General features: G+C 38.2%; 1 non-coding gene across 1 annotated transcript; it reads left to right on the top strand.

Annotated features, from left to right (window-relative positions):
• The first annotated feature begins 1,181 nt into the window (after positions 1-1,181).
• Positions 1,182-1,288, top strand: LOC122054357. The gene has a single exon (XR_006132680.1). It is a non-coding gene; the product is annotated as a small nucleolar RNA R71 (small nucleolar RNA).
• Positions 1,289-18,827: the final 17,539 nt, after the last annotated feature.

An 18,827-nucleotide genomic window follows, 5' to 3' on the forward strand; every position in this document is an offset into this window, starting at 1 on the left:
TCTTTTCCGTCAATTCTACGATCTCGAATTCACCTTTCTGCCTTCTGTTTGACATGATTCCCTTCAAAAACTTTATAAATTTTGGCATCTAGTGAAGGTCGTCTATAAGAGGGACCTCAATGCAAATCTCCTTATTTTTTTTCAGAAATCTGTAGAATTCTTCATCTTTTTGGGACATTACTAATCTTTGAGGAAAAGGAACTGTTTGACTTTGCGGTAGAAACGGAAAAGTCTCTTCAACCTTCCTGGTAATCTACTCCTTGTCCTTGTTTTGGACCAAATTTGGCGTAGGAGGAGAGGGTCATTCTTGAAGATCAATCCCTTTTGGTGTAGTTACTTGGGGGGTCTCCTAAGGTCCGCCCGCTCCTTAATTCAACATGGTTGCAATGTTCCACTGGGTTAATATCAGGTTTTCTTGGGAATGCGCCTGGTGCTCTTGGAAAAGATTGGGCTATCTGGGCGATCTAGCTATCTTGCATCTTTTGGTGTTTTTCAGAGTTATTCATTCTTTGATTTAATTGCTTGATCTCATTCTTCATTTCCCTTTGTTCAGCAAGAATTTCCTCAAGCATCTTCTCTATTCTTGATAATTGATATCCTTGTGATGGTTATTGTTGATAAGTTTGTTGCCCAGGTTGGTAGCTTGGCTTTGCTCCTGCAGATGGTACCTAGTCTTGATTATTCTGGTAAGAAAAATTTGGATGACTCCTCCACCCAAGGTTGTAAGTGTTGGAGTATGGATTGTTCTGTCACTAATTGTAACTGACTATTGCATCACATTGCTCAAGTTGATTTATTTGTGTAGAGATTGACCTTAGGAGGCAAGTATCTTGAGCATGTTCTATACTTCCGCAAGTCTCGCACATACACACACACAATTGCATTGGCAGTGCTATTTCCCATAGTCTCAAACTTTTTGGTTCAGAGCATCCAACTTTGCAGACATGAGTGTGAATGCATCTACATCAAATTTTCCTGAAGCCTTGATTTGATTCCTAGAAAAGGAGCCTCTAGATCTTTCAGATACCCACTGATGATGGTTCAAGGCTATATTTTCAATGATGTCTTTGGCTTCATCTAAGCTCTTGTTCATTAATGCTTATCCCGCTACAGAATCGAGGGACACTTTCGTGTGATAGTTGATGCCATTATAAAATGTATGTAGGACTAACCACTTCTCGAGCCCATGATGAGGGCACTATCTAAGCATACTCTTGAATCTGTCTCATGCTTCAAATAATGATTCTAAGTATGTCTGTCTAAAGCTTGCTATTAGATTCCTCATGTGAGCTATTTTTCTTGGTGGATAAAATTTGTCCAAAAATTATTGCTCACATTGCTTCCAGGATGCTATACTGTTTGCTGGTAAGGAGTTAAGTTCTGTCTCTTAAAGAAAATCAAAATAGTAGCAGTCTCATTGTTTCTAGTGGAACTCCATTCACCTTTATCGTGCTACAAATCTCATAAAATGATTCCAAGTGTTGGTTCGGATCATTATTTGGTCCTCCTCCAAATTGATTCTACTGGACCATGTGATTACCATTGGTTTTATATTAAAGTTATTAGCTTCAATTGGTGACCTGGCGATGCTAGACCGAAGCCCACGTGCATAAGGTGTTGCTTAGTCTTTCAAAAGTTTGGCAGCCATTTCCAATGCTTCTTGTTCTACTTGGAGTCTTTGCAGGATTCTTCTCCTTTGAAAAGTTCTATCGATCTCTAGGTTGAATGGTAGTAGTTCTCCAACAAGATTAGCTCTTCGCATGAAAGAACGGGGTATCAAACAATCCAAAAGCAACTAGAGAACATAGTTTTTAAATTTTTCAAAGGTGAAAAGAGAATGTAGGAGATTCAAAATGCAGCAATAAAAATGTAGAGATTTAAGTAAGCAAATGAAAAATGTAACTTCAAAATAAAATTTGAAAGAATTATTTAAACTATAAAGAAAATAAAAATTTAGTCCAGCTCAAATGATTATCATTAATGTTATAAGCGCAGTCCACGACAATGACACCAAAAACTTATTACATTTCCATAAGTGCACGGATATGTCATCAGTAATATTAAAAGATATCGAACCACAGGGACTAGTTATAAGTACTAGCGATCGCTCATGTAGAATTAACTAAAATATCAATTGTTGGAAGTCAACTATTTAGAAAGAAGGGAGAAACTTAGATAAAGGAGAAGAGAACTAGAGTAAGTGTTGAATATATCAATTTGGGGAATGTTCTAGGAGTTCGATTTCATTGTGGTATTTACAAATATATCATGGTCTACCAATTTCCTACCTTCAATTAGCATGCACTTGTAGGAAGTTAGATTTATTATCCCTAAGTATTTAATAGAGATGATTCTTATGAAATCCGGAAACAGTTAACCCTTGTCACTAAGGCACTTCGACCATAGATCATAGGAATATATATTTAGTAAATAATAATAAAGATAAAGATAGATATTAGGTGTAATTTCCTACTTCCTTATAGAGGAATTACTTTTCCTTTTAAGGGAATGTCCTAGACGTCCGTAAGCGGGTTACCCCTGTCACTAGGGCCCCTCGGGTATACGATCTAGGGCACTCTTTCTATGAGATTAGCAATCCCTACACAAACATTCAATCTAATATGGTAATAAAATGCAAACACATCTTATTCACATTAGAACGAATAGATACAAAGCAAGTTAATATCATGTAAATAGCTAAAGGCATAACCATGAGTTTTTACATCATAACACAATCACAACTACTCCCTTGTCCTAGAACAATGGATATACTCCATAGAGGAAAGAAAATAATCCAAAGACATCGAGAAATAAAGCAATCAAAACCCAACAAAGAGAAGGAGGGAGAAGAAAGCTTATCCAATGATGTTGAGTAATCCATGTTGGTGCGGAAAACATCCGACGATCGAACCTGTGTTTTGATAATGACAAAGGGTTCAAAGTTAAGTTGTTTTGTGATCAAACAGTTTGAATGAGCTTGCAGAAAAGTCCTAAGTGTACTTAGGCAAAAGTCTTAGCTGCGGTTAGGCAGGTGGAAAACCCTAGGGGGTGGTAACCCTAGGTCATAGGGGGTGGTAACCCTATGTAGAAAGTCTTGGCGGGTCGAGGGCTTCATGCAAAAGTCTTAGGGGGTGGTAACCTTAGGTGGAAAGTCTTGGTGTCACAAACCAGGTGGAAGACTGGACGGGTCGGGGAGCGGGCGCCCAGCAGAAAGTCCAAAAGCATCGAGCGCTGAGAAAAAGTTCAGTCGATCTAGAGGATTGCACTGGCAACAGGTAACTCTCCTGAGAGAAGTAGGTGAGGACGCGTTCCCTGCAGAGGGAACAGTAGGCGTCGGGTCGACCTAGGGTGTCCGGTAGGAAATCCGAAGTCAGACCCGAACAGTCCGGGGACTGTCAATATTTTATTTATGACTATTATGTGCTAACTTTGTTTTACAGGGTATGTGTTTGGGACTAACACATTTTTCAGGAATAAAGGAGCAAATCACACCTTGGATGAACAGTATTCGAGGCACCTCCATCGAGCTTGGAGGCGCCTCGGGTGCAAGGCTGAAGCTGGCTGCGAAGTGGAGCTGGAGGCACCTTCATGGGGATTGGAGGTGCCTTGAACCGCTGCTTAGAGGCGCACTGGAGTGGCATTGGAGGCGCCTTCAGGTGGATAACGGGTAGCAAGCAGAGGCTTATCGCAGAGTTGATTTCGGGATATGATTTCGGGTTGGAGGCGCCCTGGACCTTGATGGAGGCGCCTTGAACACCCTATATAAGAGGGTCTCGACCAGCAGCTAGAAACAACACATTCCAAGCTATTCCTCTGATACAAGCTGCTAACGAGATGATCCCGAAGTGCTGCAACAACATCCCGACAACCCAGAGCTTTAGTTTTCAGTATTCTGTTGTCGGTATAAAGTTTCTTTACTGCTTTTACATTGTACTTAGTTTGCAATAGCATTTTCCAAGCTTATAGTTGTTGCCGACCGGAAGCGATCAACGATCGCGGGACTTGGAGTAGGAGTCACCACAGGCTCCGAACCAAGTAACCAACTTGAGTTAATGTTTGTTCTTTTCCTTTCTGCTGCGTTTATCTACTTGATACATTTTAAATCAAACGAAATAGCCATGAGCGCTATTCACCCCCTCTAGCGCTTCTCGATCTAACAATTGGTATCAGAGCGGGGTCACTTCGATTTGGTGCAACCACCAATCAAGCATATTTTTTGTGGATATTTTCAGTTTTACGGAGTCAATTAGAATTAGCTTAATAGCTACATTCTAATTCTTTTTATGAATTGGTTTTTGCTCGAAATTGGTGCAACACCACTCGAGCTCGTTATTTTAACTTTATTCCCACACTACTAATCCAAGACCTAGTCTTGGGATATCTCATTCTATTTTGTACTTGCATATTAACTAAATGGCCCAGCAAGAAGGATACAACACTGTTCATCCCCCGCTCTTCACTGGAGAAGATTTTGGGTACTGGAAGAGATGAATGAAAAATTTCCTAAAGATCCAGTTCGAGATGTGGATGATCGTCAAGGCTGGATTCCAACTACCAACCGACGGAGATGACAAGCCTACACCTTGCGAGAACTGGGAACCAACTCTAATCAAGAAGATGGAAGCCAATGTCAGAGCGACCTGCACCCTCCAGTGTGGACTAACCAAGGAGGAGCTCAGAGTTGGTCCATTTTCAACCGCAAAAGAGATATGGGAGAAGATGATCGAACTGCACGAGAGCACCTCCGACACCAAGGTAAGCAAGAGAGATTTATTGTTTAATAAATTATATAATCTCAAAATGCAGGAAGGAGAGACAGCAAGTCAACTCCACGCACATATTCAAGATATTCTCAACTCCCTCCACGCGATTGGGCAAAAGGTCGAGAACAGAGATATAATAAGGTACGCTCTCAACGCGTTTCCGAGGAGTACATTGTGGGCATCAATGGTAGATGCCTACAAAGTCTCCAAGGATTTATCTTCTATAAAATTAGATGAGTTATTCTCTGAGTTTGAATTACATGAGCAGACTAATGCACAACCAACCGAGAAGGGCATTGCTTTGGTTGCAGGTACAAGCAGAACACGCGAACCAAGACCAAGGCGTAGAACCGAACCAGAATCGGATGAAGATCCTGACTCAGATGATGAAGACGATGAGCTAACGGCTGAACTCATTAACCTTGTAAAGAAGCTCTACAAGAAGAAGAAGGGGTTCAACAAGAAGGGCCTCAAGAAGGTAGTTCAGTCCAAGGAAGCCCAATCAAACTCGAAGGTAAAATTTGAAGTGACGTGTTATGGCTGCAACCAGAAGGGACACATCAAGGCCAACTGTCCCAACCAAAAGGAGGTAAAGAAACAAAGAAAGAAAAATGTCTTGAAGGCAACATTCGAAGAATCTTCCTTAGAAGACGACGATGACGAACTCGATCAGACGAGTCTCCTTGCACTGATGGCCCGGGACCAGATCAATGTGTTTAAGAGTGAGTGCGAATCGGAAGCTGAATCAGAAAGAAGCCACACATCCATATCCGTTTTCGAAGGGCCTGACCCCACTGTGAGTATTCCGCGTTTAAACAATTTGGTTAATTATTTATTACACAAGTTAGCAAAATCCAATATTCAGATCAAGTCACTTCTGAAAGAGGTAATAGCCCCTAAAGAAGTTACCAACCCCAAATCCTTGTCTGAATCCATTCAGACTGGAACCTGGACTCAAGTCCAAAAGCTTGAGGAAGAGAATTCCAACTTGAAAACTCAGGTCAAGGATTTGAAGACCGAGTTGGAACGATTCACTTTGGGTTCCAAGAATCTTGACCTGATTCTTGGAAAACAAAAGGTTGTATACAACAGATCCGGAATTAGATTCAAGCCTAAAAAGAAGTATAGATCGTATTTATCACTTGTACACAGAATAAATAGAAAGGTGGTCCAAGCATGGGTACCCAAGTCCAACTTGGTCAATCAAGTTGGACTTGATCAATATTGGGTCCCCAAGGATCAAGTACATTACCTTGATAGACCTTATCGAGGCTATGATCCAGGGGGAGCAAAAGGAAAAATTATCTTAATAAATAAATAAATAAAAATTATCTTAATAAATAAATAAATAAGTAAATAAATTTAAAGGAATATAATTCAAAACTAAAATTTTACAAAAATTTACAAAAAGAAAACTAATAATGCAAGGGGAGGCTCTAGAATAGCTGGGACCTCCAAAAATTAATCTACCCGACAGGGTAACAAAAAACAACCTACCCGGCAGGGTAAGTAGAACTAATTAGAAAGGGAACAAGTTTAACTTGACCTATGGTACTGGTGAAATTTTGGATAATAGTACGTTAGGGAAGTTTAGTCTATGCATGTCTAGGAAGAAACTAGTTAGACCAAGGTTTTGTATTAAGTTCAGTGAATAGGACTATTTGGAAAACCTTGAAGGCATGATTACTTTAATGATGTCCAAGTGACTTACCATAGCCCAGAAGTTTATCCAAAGAATGCCTATTTGTTGAGCTCAAAATTAAACCTGAATCTAACACAAAGTTAACCCAAACCCTATAATTGAACTCAATTCATCTCACAAAATTATAGGATTCCCTGAATTGAAATTTAGATCGGGTGAGATGACTAAGGATTAAATTAAATCAAATTAAAGTTAAATTAAATTAAATTAAAATTACATTAAATTAAATTAAAATTAAAGTCAATTCAATTCAATTAAATTAAAACTAAATTAAAAATAAAGTCAATTAAATTAAATTAAAATTCTATTAAATTAAAATTAAGTTAAATTAAATTAAATCAAATTAGAATTAAATATAAAATTAAATTAAATTAGTTAATTCAAATCAAATCAAATTCAAATAATATTAAAACTAAACTCTTTTAAAAAAACTTATTTTAAAAACTTATTTAAAAATTGTTTTAAAAAACTTATTTAAAAATTATTTTAAAAACTTATTTAAAAATTCTTTTAAAAACTTATTTAAAAATTCTTTTAAAAACTTATTTAAAATGTTTTAAAAACTTATTTAAAAACTTATTTTAAAAAAACTTATTTAAAAATATTTTAAAAACTTATTTAAAAATGTTTTAAAAACTTATTTAAAAATGTTTTAAAAACTTATTTAAAAATGCTTTAAAAACTTATTTAAAAAATTCTCTTCAAAACTTATTTAAAAATACTTTAAAAACTTATTTAAAAATTCTTTTAAAAAATTATTTAAAATTATTTTAAAAACTTATTGAAAAATTCTTTTAAAAAACTTATTTAAAAATTCTTTTAAAAACATATTTAAAAAATATTTTAAAAACTTATTTAAAAATTCTTTTAAAAGCTTATTTAAAAATGTTTTAAAAACTTATTTAAAAATGCTTTAAAAACTTATTTAAAAAATTCTTTTAAAAACTTATTTAAATTTATTTTAAAAACTTATTTAAAAATTCTTTTAAAAAACTTATTTAAAAATTCTTTTAAAAACGTATTTAAAAAATGTTTTAAAAACTTATTTAAAAATTCTTTTAAAAACTTATTTAAAAATGTTTTAAAAACTTAATTAAATAAAAATAATAATTTTTTTAAAGAAAACCCTCTAACGGCGCCAAATGATGGCGCATTTGCGTTGGTAGATCGGCGGGAAAATTCCCACCGAAATCAATTGAGGCGCCTCGGACCGAGTCCGAAGCGCCCTGAGCACGACATTGGAGGCGCCTTCAAAGGGCTTGAAGGCGCTTTCAACACCGAAATAGGTAGCGAACAAAGAGTTCGCTGCAAGTTTTCTTCTCGCCGAAACCAGTAATCCAAGGCGCCTTAAACTCGGATTTCCACCCTTCAACTCTTTCAAATACCCTACAATGCCTCTTAGGTATACTCTAAACTATCCTAAATCATCCTTTACATGGTTCTAGTACTTGTTTTGCAAATTTTTATGTATATGGTTAAAATTAGGAAACGACGCAATGTTGCGTCCACCTCGGGTACGACCCTGTCCACTGATGCTAGATTTCCCACTGAGCAGCATAGGCTTAGTTTTTCTCAGCTTTTATACTCTATCATTAAATGTAGATACCTAAATAGACCCTGTTTCACGAGTTATTGTCCGTCTATCATAGAGATGATTGCCCACTATTAGTTGGACAGACTAGTTTACTATAGTCATGCAGTAAATCGAGATCTATGTGCCCAGTTTTTTAACAACCTTGAGAAGGTTGATGATTTGGTCTATTCCACCCGGGTTGGTGGAAAGGACATCCAGTTTACACCTGCCTTATTATGCACCAGTTTATAGCTTAGACAGTCAGCCTGCCCTTTCCTGTGCTACCCTAGTTGGGATCTGCCATTTGGCGACCCCTACTCCCACATTACTCTAGATACACTCTATGAGTATTTTTTGGTGGCGAGAGACCACTTGGAGTCTCTGATTTCAAGTCGATGTCTCTCAGGGTACAAGATTACGTCATATATAGAGTTCTCACTGCATGCATTCTACCCATCACATCTCGGGACGTCCCAAAGATGCGTCCGTCCCATTCTTTCTTTTTGTACGCATTATGTCATCATTTAGAGATAGACATTGCATTACATATCTTCTCTAACATAGTTCATGCGGCCAGTCTTGTCACATCCCGAGTAGTTCACATGCCCTATTGTCATGTACTGACGTCCATCTTTTCGATGATAGAGGGGATAGACGTGACTCGGGCGACGATCATTCCTCTTACCCTTTATGATGAGTTTGGGCTGGGTTCTCTTAGGTTAGCGCATATAGATGTCACTGCTCAGGGGGTCCTAGCATGGGTGGGCAGGCCTCCGCCAACTGACCCAGCCGAGGATGAGCCAGTTGTTCCGAGAGGGCCCGAGGTAGACGACGAGTTATTTGCCTTCTTTGCTCCAGTCGAGGGAGAGGACTGATTAGAGTTCACAACCGAGGATTTTCATGGACAACCCTCCAGTTAGGCAGGGCCCTCGACCTCGACTCGTCCATCCACCTCCTTATTGGTCGAGGACCGAGTCACACGTCTCGAGATTCACTCCGCTCAAACACGACGGATTATGCTGGATGAATTTCGCATGTTTTGCGCAGAGATAGCCTCCGACTTTGCCTCACTTCGTCAGGGACAACCTGCTCCCGAGCAACCTCTTGCACCACCTCCAGCTGACGACCCTCCAGCTGATGATCCTACTCATTGATACTATCTTTTCATGTGTTGTACTTTGGACTTTGGACACAGACACTTTCATCTGCTATTCTATTATTACCTAGTTAAACTTTTACCGATCAGAGTTTAGTTACTCAACCTAACTTTCTGCTTACTAGTTTTTGTTATATTTAAGTTGCTTAGTTCTGCACATATTAGACTCTTGCTTAGTTTCTTTTATAAAACTTCTAGGAAAAATGTATTTAAAATCTCAACTTTATTAGACTTTCAAAATTTGGACTTAGCCTAGGCACTTACCTTTAGATATCATGTTCCCCTAGATTCAGCCAGAGCATCTCACAAGTACACTAGGCTTAACTTGCTTGTGTTTGAAAGAAACTTAGAACGGTGTGAAATACATAGGGTACAACCTAGACTTCAGAATGCTTATTTCTGTGCATCGCAGTAAGTCTGGGCATTAAAAACTGATATTACATTAATCAAGTTAAGTTATCCAGACTTAGTCAAATCTAACTAGATTTTCAACTTAACTTGACTATGTAACACCCACTAAGATTTTAAGATAAATATGAGAATGATGAATTTACCTTAGAAAAATATTAGTGGAATGTTGAACCAAAAAAAAATAAAAAGAAATAAAAATAGGGAGTTGTCAAGGATTGAACCTTGAACCTCTCATGATGTAAATGATAGGATTAATGGGTAATAACCAGTTGGGATAGGAATAATATATTGATAGCAAAGGAGGGAAACTCATGATAAGGGTGAGAGTAAAAGCTAGCCAAAAGAAAATAAGAAAAGAGCAAGAGAAAGGCAACTTGCCTTCCTTCTTTTCTCTCCCTTTTCTTCTTCTTTTGCCGTGACTTAAAGAGGGGGATTAAGGGGATTCATTCCCCCTTGTTTCATCATGAATGATGAGAACAAATGAATAAATAAAATAAATATAAAAATAAAAAAAAGGGGCTAAGGGAGAAGGAAAGCAAAAACCAATTTTGCTACCTCTTTTCCCTTAACATAAAAGAGAGTATGTAAAGAGAAGATGTTATTTTTCTCTCATTTCTCTCATTCTTCCCTCTCCCTCACCGAACCCTCAGTCCCGTCTCCTCCTTCTTCGGCCCCAAGCCAAGGTTTTCTCCTAAGAAAGCCTAAGATACAAGGAGGACTTAGCAAGGGAATCAAGGGAAGGAACTAGAAGAAGAGGCTACTTCTTCCATCACCACACCTTAGATCCACAAGCGAAAAGGATGTAAGCTTCCCCTCACCTGTGGTACAAGGCGTTTTATGTGCTTTTCAGATTTTATGAGGATTAGAAAACCTAGAATAGAATTTAAGAAAAGTTCGGCCAAAGAAGAGTTTTCAAATCTAGGAAGGTTTAAACAAGTCCTCATTTCATGATATTTTTCTATGCTATGTAGGAAGGTTTTCCTTCATGTTTTTATACCTATATGATGCTTGGTCAGAGGAGTACCTAACCCTAGAATTTTGGCCAAAAATATTTTAAAGAGGTTAGGGAAATCATTGTTTAACCAAACTAGTACAAGGTTCCCTCCATGAATTACTAAGGGTCTTTTGTTGGTTTTTCTTGCTTGAAAGTTACTTGGAACCAAAAGAAATCCACTCCTATGTTTCGGCCAAGAAAAGAGCTTAGGGTTAGGAAGACCTTTAAATTTAAGTAACCATGTTCATATGATAGAATATAGAGTTCTCTTAAAGAATTGCATGTTGAATATTGCTAGAAATTCATGAACTCTTCATTAAGATTTTCGGCCATGATAAGATGGATAGCTTAGAAAAGCTTAAACAAAATTTTAACATGCTCAAGACCTCTGTGATATTAAGATATGAAAGTTGTTTAATGATCTCATGCTTAATTAGGGTATAGAGAATTTAGTTACATGATATATGACATGTAAGATCACAAGGGTCCTAGCTTGTTTAAGAACCAAATTTGTATATGATGTTCTTAGTAATTTTTGCCATGAAACTTACTTAGGTTTTCCATGCTTTAGGCCACTTAAAACCTAGTTTAGAGATTGGTAGGTTTCGGCCATGAGGAAAATAAAAGAAAAAGGAAAGAAACCTAGGAAGCCTAAGACACAATTCACATGTATGTTTATTATGCTTGTCTTTATACATGCTATGAAACTTGTATGACTTCCTATGCTTTTAGGCTATTTGAAGCAAAGTTAAACACTGATGAGTCTCGGCCAAGTAGGGTTTAAATGACCTAGAGGCCTTAGAATTGAAACCAATTGTGTTAAAAATGCTTCTTATGGAAATATGATAATATGTTGATTGTGTCACATGCTTGTATAATTTTTCCATGACCTAAATGGACCATTGTATGTTTCGGCCATGAAGGGATAGATGCCCTAGAAACCCTAGAACAAAAATTAAATATGCTCATGTCACTCTACATGAAATATGATAAGTAGAAAGCCAAAGTTCTCATGCTATATGTTGTTTAATGACCTAAAATGAGGCTAGGGTAAGTTTCGGCCATACCCATTGTATGATGTCTTATTATGAATTTATACATGATGTTAGTTCAAGTTCACATGCTTGTATGCTTGCTTTTAGCCCTAATGAATACTTGTTAAATTTCGGCCATGACATATGTTAAGGGCTTGAAGAACTTAGGAACTAGCTCAAATATGCTTACTATGTTACTTGGAAAAAATGCTATAAATATGGTTTAAGGTTTCCATGCTTTCATGACATTTGGGATCTTGTTTCACACCTGATAGGGTTCGGCAACATGAAGTTTAAGGACTTGGAGAACTTAGAAACCAAGTTAATCATGCTTATAATGCTTCCTATGAAATTGATGTGATGATAATTTAGGTTCCACATGCTTGGAGGTTGTTTTTACCTAAATTGAGATCTAAGGGGGGGTTCGGCCATGATAAGAAGCCAAGGGATTAGGAAGCTTAGAACCCAAGCTAACTATGTTACCATGTTTCTTATGATAGTATAATCACATGATACACCCTTATGCTTAAACATGTATGCTTGTGATTTATACTTTCCATGATATGATATGTGCTTAGAAATATGCATGCTTTGATGATATGCTATGTGCTTAAAATATACATGCTTTCTTGATATGCTATGTGGATAGAAATATGCATGCTTTGATGATATGCTATGTGCTTAAAATATGCATGCTTTCATGATATGCTATGTGGATAGAAATATGCATGCTTTGATGATATGCTATGTGCTTAAAATATGCATGCTTTCATGATATGCTATGTGGATAGAAATATGCATGCTTTGATGATATGCTATGTGCCTAAAATATGCATGCTCTCATGATATGCTATGTGGTGAAAATATGCATGCTTTTATGACATGATGTATGCCTAAGTGATGCATACTTTTTATGACATGATGTATGCCTAAGTGATGCATACTTTTTATGACATGATGTATGCCTAAGTGATGCATACTATTTATGATATGATGTATGCCTAAGTGATGCATACTTTTATGACATAACGTATGCCTAAGTGATGCATACTTCTATGATATGCTATGTGACTAAATGATGCATTTTTATACATGCTACTTTACTTTGTAAGGCTTGTACCAAGGGTGGGCTCCTAATCAGCCCCTAGGCCTTTGGCTGTGTGATCCAGGCTAGTAAAAACAAAGGGATGGGCTCCTTAGTACGCCCCTAGGTCTATGGCTGTGTGATCCGGACCTAGTTCCTAGTATGATTCAAGACTTGCTACCTTGGATATACTTAGGAAGCGCGCATATCTACGTGATTTATCTATGTGTGGTACAAGTCGGGGCCCTGATTATGTTGATATTATGTTCAAGTATATATGTAAGAAGAAATGGTTTTAAAGATCATGAGACATGCACATGTTTTTCGGATACATGTTTTTTTCAAAATCATATTGCATATACCTTATGATCAGGTTGTGATGATGCTATGATTTATGATATGCCATGATTAGATATGATTATGTTATGTTTCATGCTATGCTTTAAGAGCTTGATATGCCATGCCACCTTATGATGATACTATGATATGCCATGATTAGATATGATTATGTTATGTTTCATGCTATGCTTTAAGAGATGATATGCCATGACTAGTTATGATTTTGTTATGTTGCATGATATGCTTAAAGAGTATGATATGTTATGCCATGACTAGTTGAGATCATGTTATGTTGAGACATTCTTTGATCATGTGATGATTTTCGGTTTTAGTGAGTAGGAAAGGAACTTACTGAGTCATGAGTGCTCATAGCTTACTTTCCTTGTACCACAGATAAAGGAAAAAGCTGGATGAGCTAAAGGAGCAGTAGGAGAGGCAAGGAGATGTGTGTGGTAGTGGCTAGGCAACCAAATAAGAACCTGCTTTAAAAACTTTCAAAGAACTATGCTTTGGTATCATGAATTGTAGTACCGTATGTGTGACTTGATGTTATGTTTCTACTAATTTTGATATCATGTTATTGATGCCATGATAGTGTAGTTTCAGATTTGATGAAAAGAAAAACAAAAGAAAAGTTTTTATTAAACTAAGAAAATTATTTTAAGTCTTCCGCTGTTTTAAAAAAAGAAAAAAATTTGTACATGGAGTATCGTAGCCCCGTCTCTTAGGGTTAGCAGGGAGGGCGGGCGTTACAGACTAACCAAGTGAAAGTTGTTACCCTCTAGGTAAGCAGTTAATAGCTAATGGTTAGACATTTGGCCCAGGAGATTAAATGATTAATTTTAAATTTCAAAATTACTCATGCTTGGACTTTAGGACTACTTGAATTTGAATGAATGACCTTAATTAATTTTTTTTTTTGAGTTAAGTTCCTCCCTCTTTGTAGCTAAAATTTAACTAAGTCTTTCAAACTAAATATTTTTCAAAACGTATCCTTTCTTAAGAACCTTTTAAAATTTAATATATTTCCATTCAAAATCAAGCTACGTATTTTCCAACTTTAGCTATATTTTCTAATAACATTTTCAAAGCTATTTTTCAAAAGGCTTATTAAAATTTTAGCTAAGTGACTTCTATAGCCGTTTTCAAATATTTTTAGCAAATGCCTTCAAACTTAGCCAATTTTGAGAAAAGTTCTATTCCAAATATAAAGTCTTTCGAATCTAACTATCTTTTCTCAAAAAGGCTTTTCAAAAGTTATCTAAGTACTTTTTGAATTTTGCTAAGTTACTTTTCAAAATCAAAATAATCTTCCTTAGTTAAAGTTACTTAATCCTTTAAAGCTATCTTAAAATATCCTCACTGAATCCTTAACATTTACTTAGCTAAATGTTTTACAAAGAAAATTTCCTTTAAGTGATTGTGCTTAAGTACTTCTAAATTTAACTAAGTATTTTTCAAAAGCAAAAAGTTTTTTCAAATTTAACTAAGTGTTTTGATATCACAAAATTAGCTAAGTTATTTCTCAAAGTCGAAATAATTTATGACTTAGCTAAAAGTGTTACAAGAACATTTCTTCTAAAAAGCTAAGTATTTTTCAAGGTATGACTAAACATTTGTCAAAATCTTTTCAAATATACCTAAGTACTATGGTTTTTCTTTTTACTCTCCTTATATTTTGATGTATGGCAAAGGGGGAGAGTAGAAATTCAAAGAAAAAATTAAAGAAAGAAAACTCATAAGTTCAAAAATTAAGGAGCTATTATATAGGGGGAGCCTTATATAAGGAGCTATTATATAGGGGGAGTCTTATATATTTTTATGCTTATCCTTGTGATGTCAATTTATTTATACTTGTGCTATCACTACCTTTTTTTTTTACTGTCTTTTACTTAACTTTGAATTTCAGTTGCCATAATAAAAAAAGAGGAGATTGTTGGTGCGGAAAGCATCCGACGATCGAACCTGTGTTTTGATAATGGCAAAGGGTTCAAAGTTAAGTTGTTTTGTGATCTAACAGTTTGAATGAGCTTGCAGGAAAGTCCTAAGTGTACTTAGGCAAAAGCACTAGCTGCAGTTAGGCAGCTGGAAAACCCTAGGGGGGTGGTAACCCTAGGTCATAGGGGGTGGTAACCTTATGCGGAAAGTCTTGACGGGTCGAGGGCTTCAACCAAAAGTCCTAGGGGGTGGTAACCCTAGGTGGAAAGTTCTGGTGTTGCGAACCAGGTGGAAGACTGGACGGGTCGGGAAGCGGGTGTCCAGTAGAAAGTCCAGAAGCATCGAGCGTTGAGCAAAAGTCCAGTCGATCTGGAGGATTGCACTGGCAACAAGTAACTCTCCTGAGAGGAGTAGGTGAGGGTGCGTTCCCTGTAGAGGGAAAGTAGGCGTCGGGTCGACCTAGGGTGCCCGGTAGGAAATCCGAAGTCAGATCCGGACAGTCCGGGGATTGTCAATATTTTATTTATGACTATTATGTGCTAACTTTGTTTTGCAGGGTATGTGTTTGAGACTAACACATTTTGTAGGAACAAAGGAGCAAATCACACCTCGGATGAATAGTGTCCGAGGCGCCTCCATGGAGCTTGGAGGCGCCTCGGGTCCAAGGCTGAAGCTGGCTGCGAAGTGGAGCTGGAGGCGCCTTTATGGGGATTGGAGGCGCCTTGAACCGCTGCTTGGAGACGCCCTGGATTGGCGTTGGAGGTGCCTTCAGGTGGATAACGGGCAATGAGCAGAGGCTTATCGCAGAGTTGATTTCGGGATATGATTTCGGTTTGGAGGTGCCCTGGAGCATGATAGGGGTGCCTTGAACACCCTATATAAGAGGGTCTCGACCAGCAGCTAGAAGCAACACATTCCAAGCTATTCCTCTGCTACAAGCTGCTAACGAGACGATCCCGAAGTGCTACAACAACATCCCGACAACCCGGAGCTTTAGTTTTCAGTATTCTGTTGTCGGTATAAAGTTTCTTTACTGCTTTTATATTGTACTTAGTTTGTTATAACATTTTTTGAGCTTATAGTTGTTGCCCACCGGAAGCGATCAACGATTGCGGGCCTTGGAGTAGGAGTCGCCACAGGCTCCGAACCAAGTAACCAACTTGAATTAGCATTTGTTCTTTTCCTTTCCGTTGTGTTTATCTACTCGATACGTTTTAAATCGAACGAAATAGCCATAAGCGCTATTCACCCTCCCCTTCTAGCGCTTCTTGATCCAACAATCCATGGATCCAATACTTCGATTTCGGAGTTGATGGGATGGTGGAATCTATCTCGTATCGTTAAACGACATTCGAGGACAGCGTGGAATGGAACCAAGATAATTCTCCCAAGGCTGGCGGCTTCCCCCTCCCGAGAAGGGGTAAAGAACCCCTTTTATAAGGTAGGGCACGGGCCTAGCACGACCCATGCCATAGCCTTGTAAAATCCACACGACCAGCGTCACCTTGTCTTCGAGTCAAGTGACACAGCCGTGTGGGATCACACGGCTGTGTTCCTCTCTGGCTTTGGAAATGTTGCGCGATCATGTGGGATCACACGACCGTGCACTTCTTTAGCTCTGGATGTGTTTCACGGCCGTGTGGGTTTACACGACCGTGCGCTTGCTCCTCTTCTGGACCAGCCACACGGCCGTGTAAGGTTACACAACGGGTGCCAGTAGCCTTCTACTTTGCTCTCTGATTTGTTGACGATTACCGTTTTTGCTCTGAAAGTGATTCCTGTCAACATAAATGCACACAAAGAGAAGATCTCTGACAAAGAAGAGTAATCTTGCTGAAAATATGGTAATTAGTGTAAGAATGCATAAATCAATCATGAGTAAAGTACATGATTGTGCGTCAAAACATGCATAAAAGAGTATAAGATCTACGCACATCACCCAGGTTGCCTGAAAGAAGGAGGGCACCACATCCACTCCCGCTCTAGTCATCAAGTGCCCGACGTTACCTGCCCCTTCACTCAAAGGACCTCGTGCAAGTCTTCAATACCATCATAAGAAGTGCGACCCCAAGTCGTGCAAAATATGGAGGCCCCTCGGGAAGCTCCACGAAAGTGGTGCACATATCATCGGAAAGCTACTCATAATATGGAGGATTGTTATACTCTGCGGAATCGACAAAATGACAACCGCAGATATCATCGACATTCAACAGCCTCAAACCGATTACCATATACACGACAAAATAGCCTGCTCAAAATTGAGTACTGGGCGACTGAACCATAGCAAGGAACCCTACAACTCCAGGCCGAGCAAACCCAAGTGCCCACCCAAGTTCAACAAGAACAGCCTTCTATTTGGCAAGAAGAAAACTACAGTAATATTGCTCAGGGTAATATCAACATGATAGCTAGAGGGCCAGCTGATGGTGATTCAAACTGAGCAAGGAAGTCATACGCTCGGTGTTTGGTCATTCATGAAGTCGGATGTAGTGTAGAGTGGGCGACTGGTCCCGAAATTAGCTTTGGACCCAAAGATCTAGATGGAGTAGAAATACCCCATGATAATGTATTAATAATTAAGGTTGTTATAGCCAATTACAATATTTCTCATACTTTTATTGATATAGGTAGCTCAGTTAACATTATCTTCAAATAAGTATTTGACTAGCTTTAAATTGATCCAAGTGAGCTTCAGCCCATGACAACTCCTCTGTACAGGTTCATGAGTAATGAGGTCCAGCCACTTGGCCAATAAAGTTGGTCATATTCTCAGGGGAGGAGCCCTTGATGAGAACACATTAATCAATCTTCATAGTTGTGGATGCACCTTCTGCCTATAATGTCATTTTGGGTTGACCGACCCTAAATGAATTCTGGATGGTCATTTTAACCTTCTGCCAGAAGATAAAATTCTCTGTAGATGACCAGATGGGGGAGGTCAAAGGTGATCAACTAGTAGCACGCAAGTGCTATGTGGAGATAGCAAAGATGGAGGCTAACATTGCTCGAAAAATGCAAAGGATGGAAGTTAACGCTATTCAAGAAAATTCGCTTGTGTTCGTGTATGAAGAAAAAGAAGAGCTATAAATTTAGGCCGGTTGGCTGGAGGCCACCACTCAGGTAGCAGCCGACCTGGCTCCTAAACTTAAGGCTGAGCTGGTGGAGTGTTTAACATACAATAATGATGTATTTTTCTGGATTCCTAAAGAAGTAATGGGCATATCTCCAACAGTCATGGAGCATGTGCTCCATGTCTATCATGATGCCTGTTCAGTTAAATAAAGAAAGAGAGATTTTGGGGCCGACCAAAATAAAATCATTAAAGAAGAGGTGAACAAGTTATTGGAGGCGAGCTACATCTGGGAAGTGTAGTTCCCGAGTTAGCTAGCTAATGTTGTCCTAGTTTCCAAGCCTAGAAATAAGTGGCAGGTTTGTATTGATTTCAGAGATCTTAACAAGCCTTGCCCGAAGGATTATTATCCACTACCCCACATCGATCAAGTTGTTAATTCTACCTTTGGCTTTGATTTCATCTGTATGTTGGACGCCTACCAAGGATATCACCAAGTTCCACTCACCAAGGAGGACCAAGAAAAGGTCTGCTTCATAGCTGCCGAGGGCACTTATTGTTATAATATTATGCCATTTAGACTAAAGAATACAGGAGCTACCTATCAATGACTTATGAATAAGATCTTTCAAAAGCAAATTGGGTGGAACATGGAAGTCTACGTGGATAATATCCTCATCAAATCTCTCTAGGCGATATATTTGATCAAAGACATAGAAGAAACCTACAAAACTTTGAGGTAGTACGGGCTCAATCTCAACCC

This window comes from Zingiber officinale, chromosome 3A (assembly GCF_018446385.1).
Source record: "Zingiber officinale cultivar Zhangliang chromosome 3A, Zo_v1.1, whole genome shotgun sequence".
Classification (NCBI taxonomy): domain Eukaryota; kingdom Viridiplantae; phylum Streptophyta; class Magnoliopsida; order Zingiberales; family Zingiberaceae; genus Zingiber; species Zingiber officinale.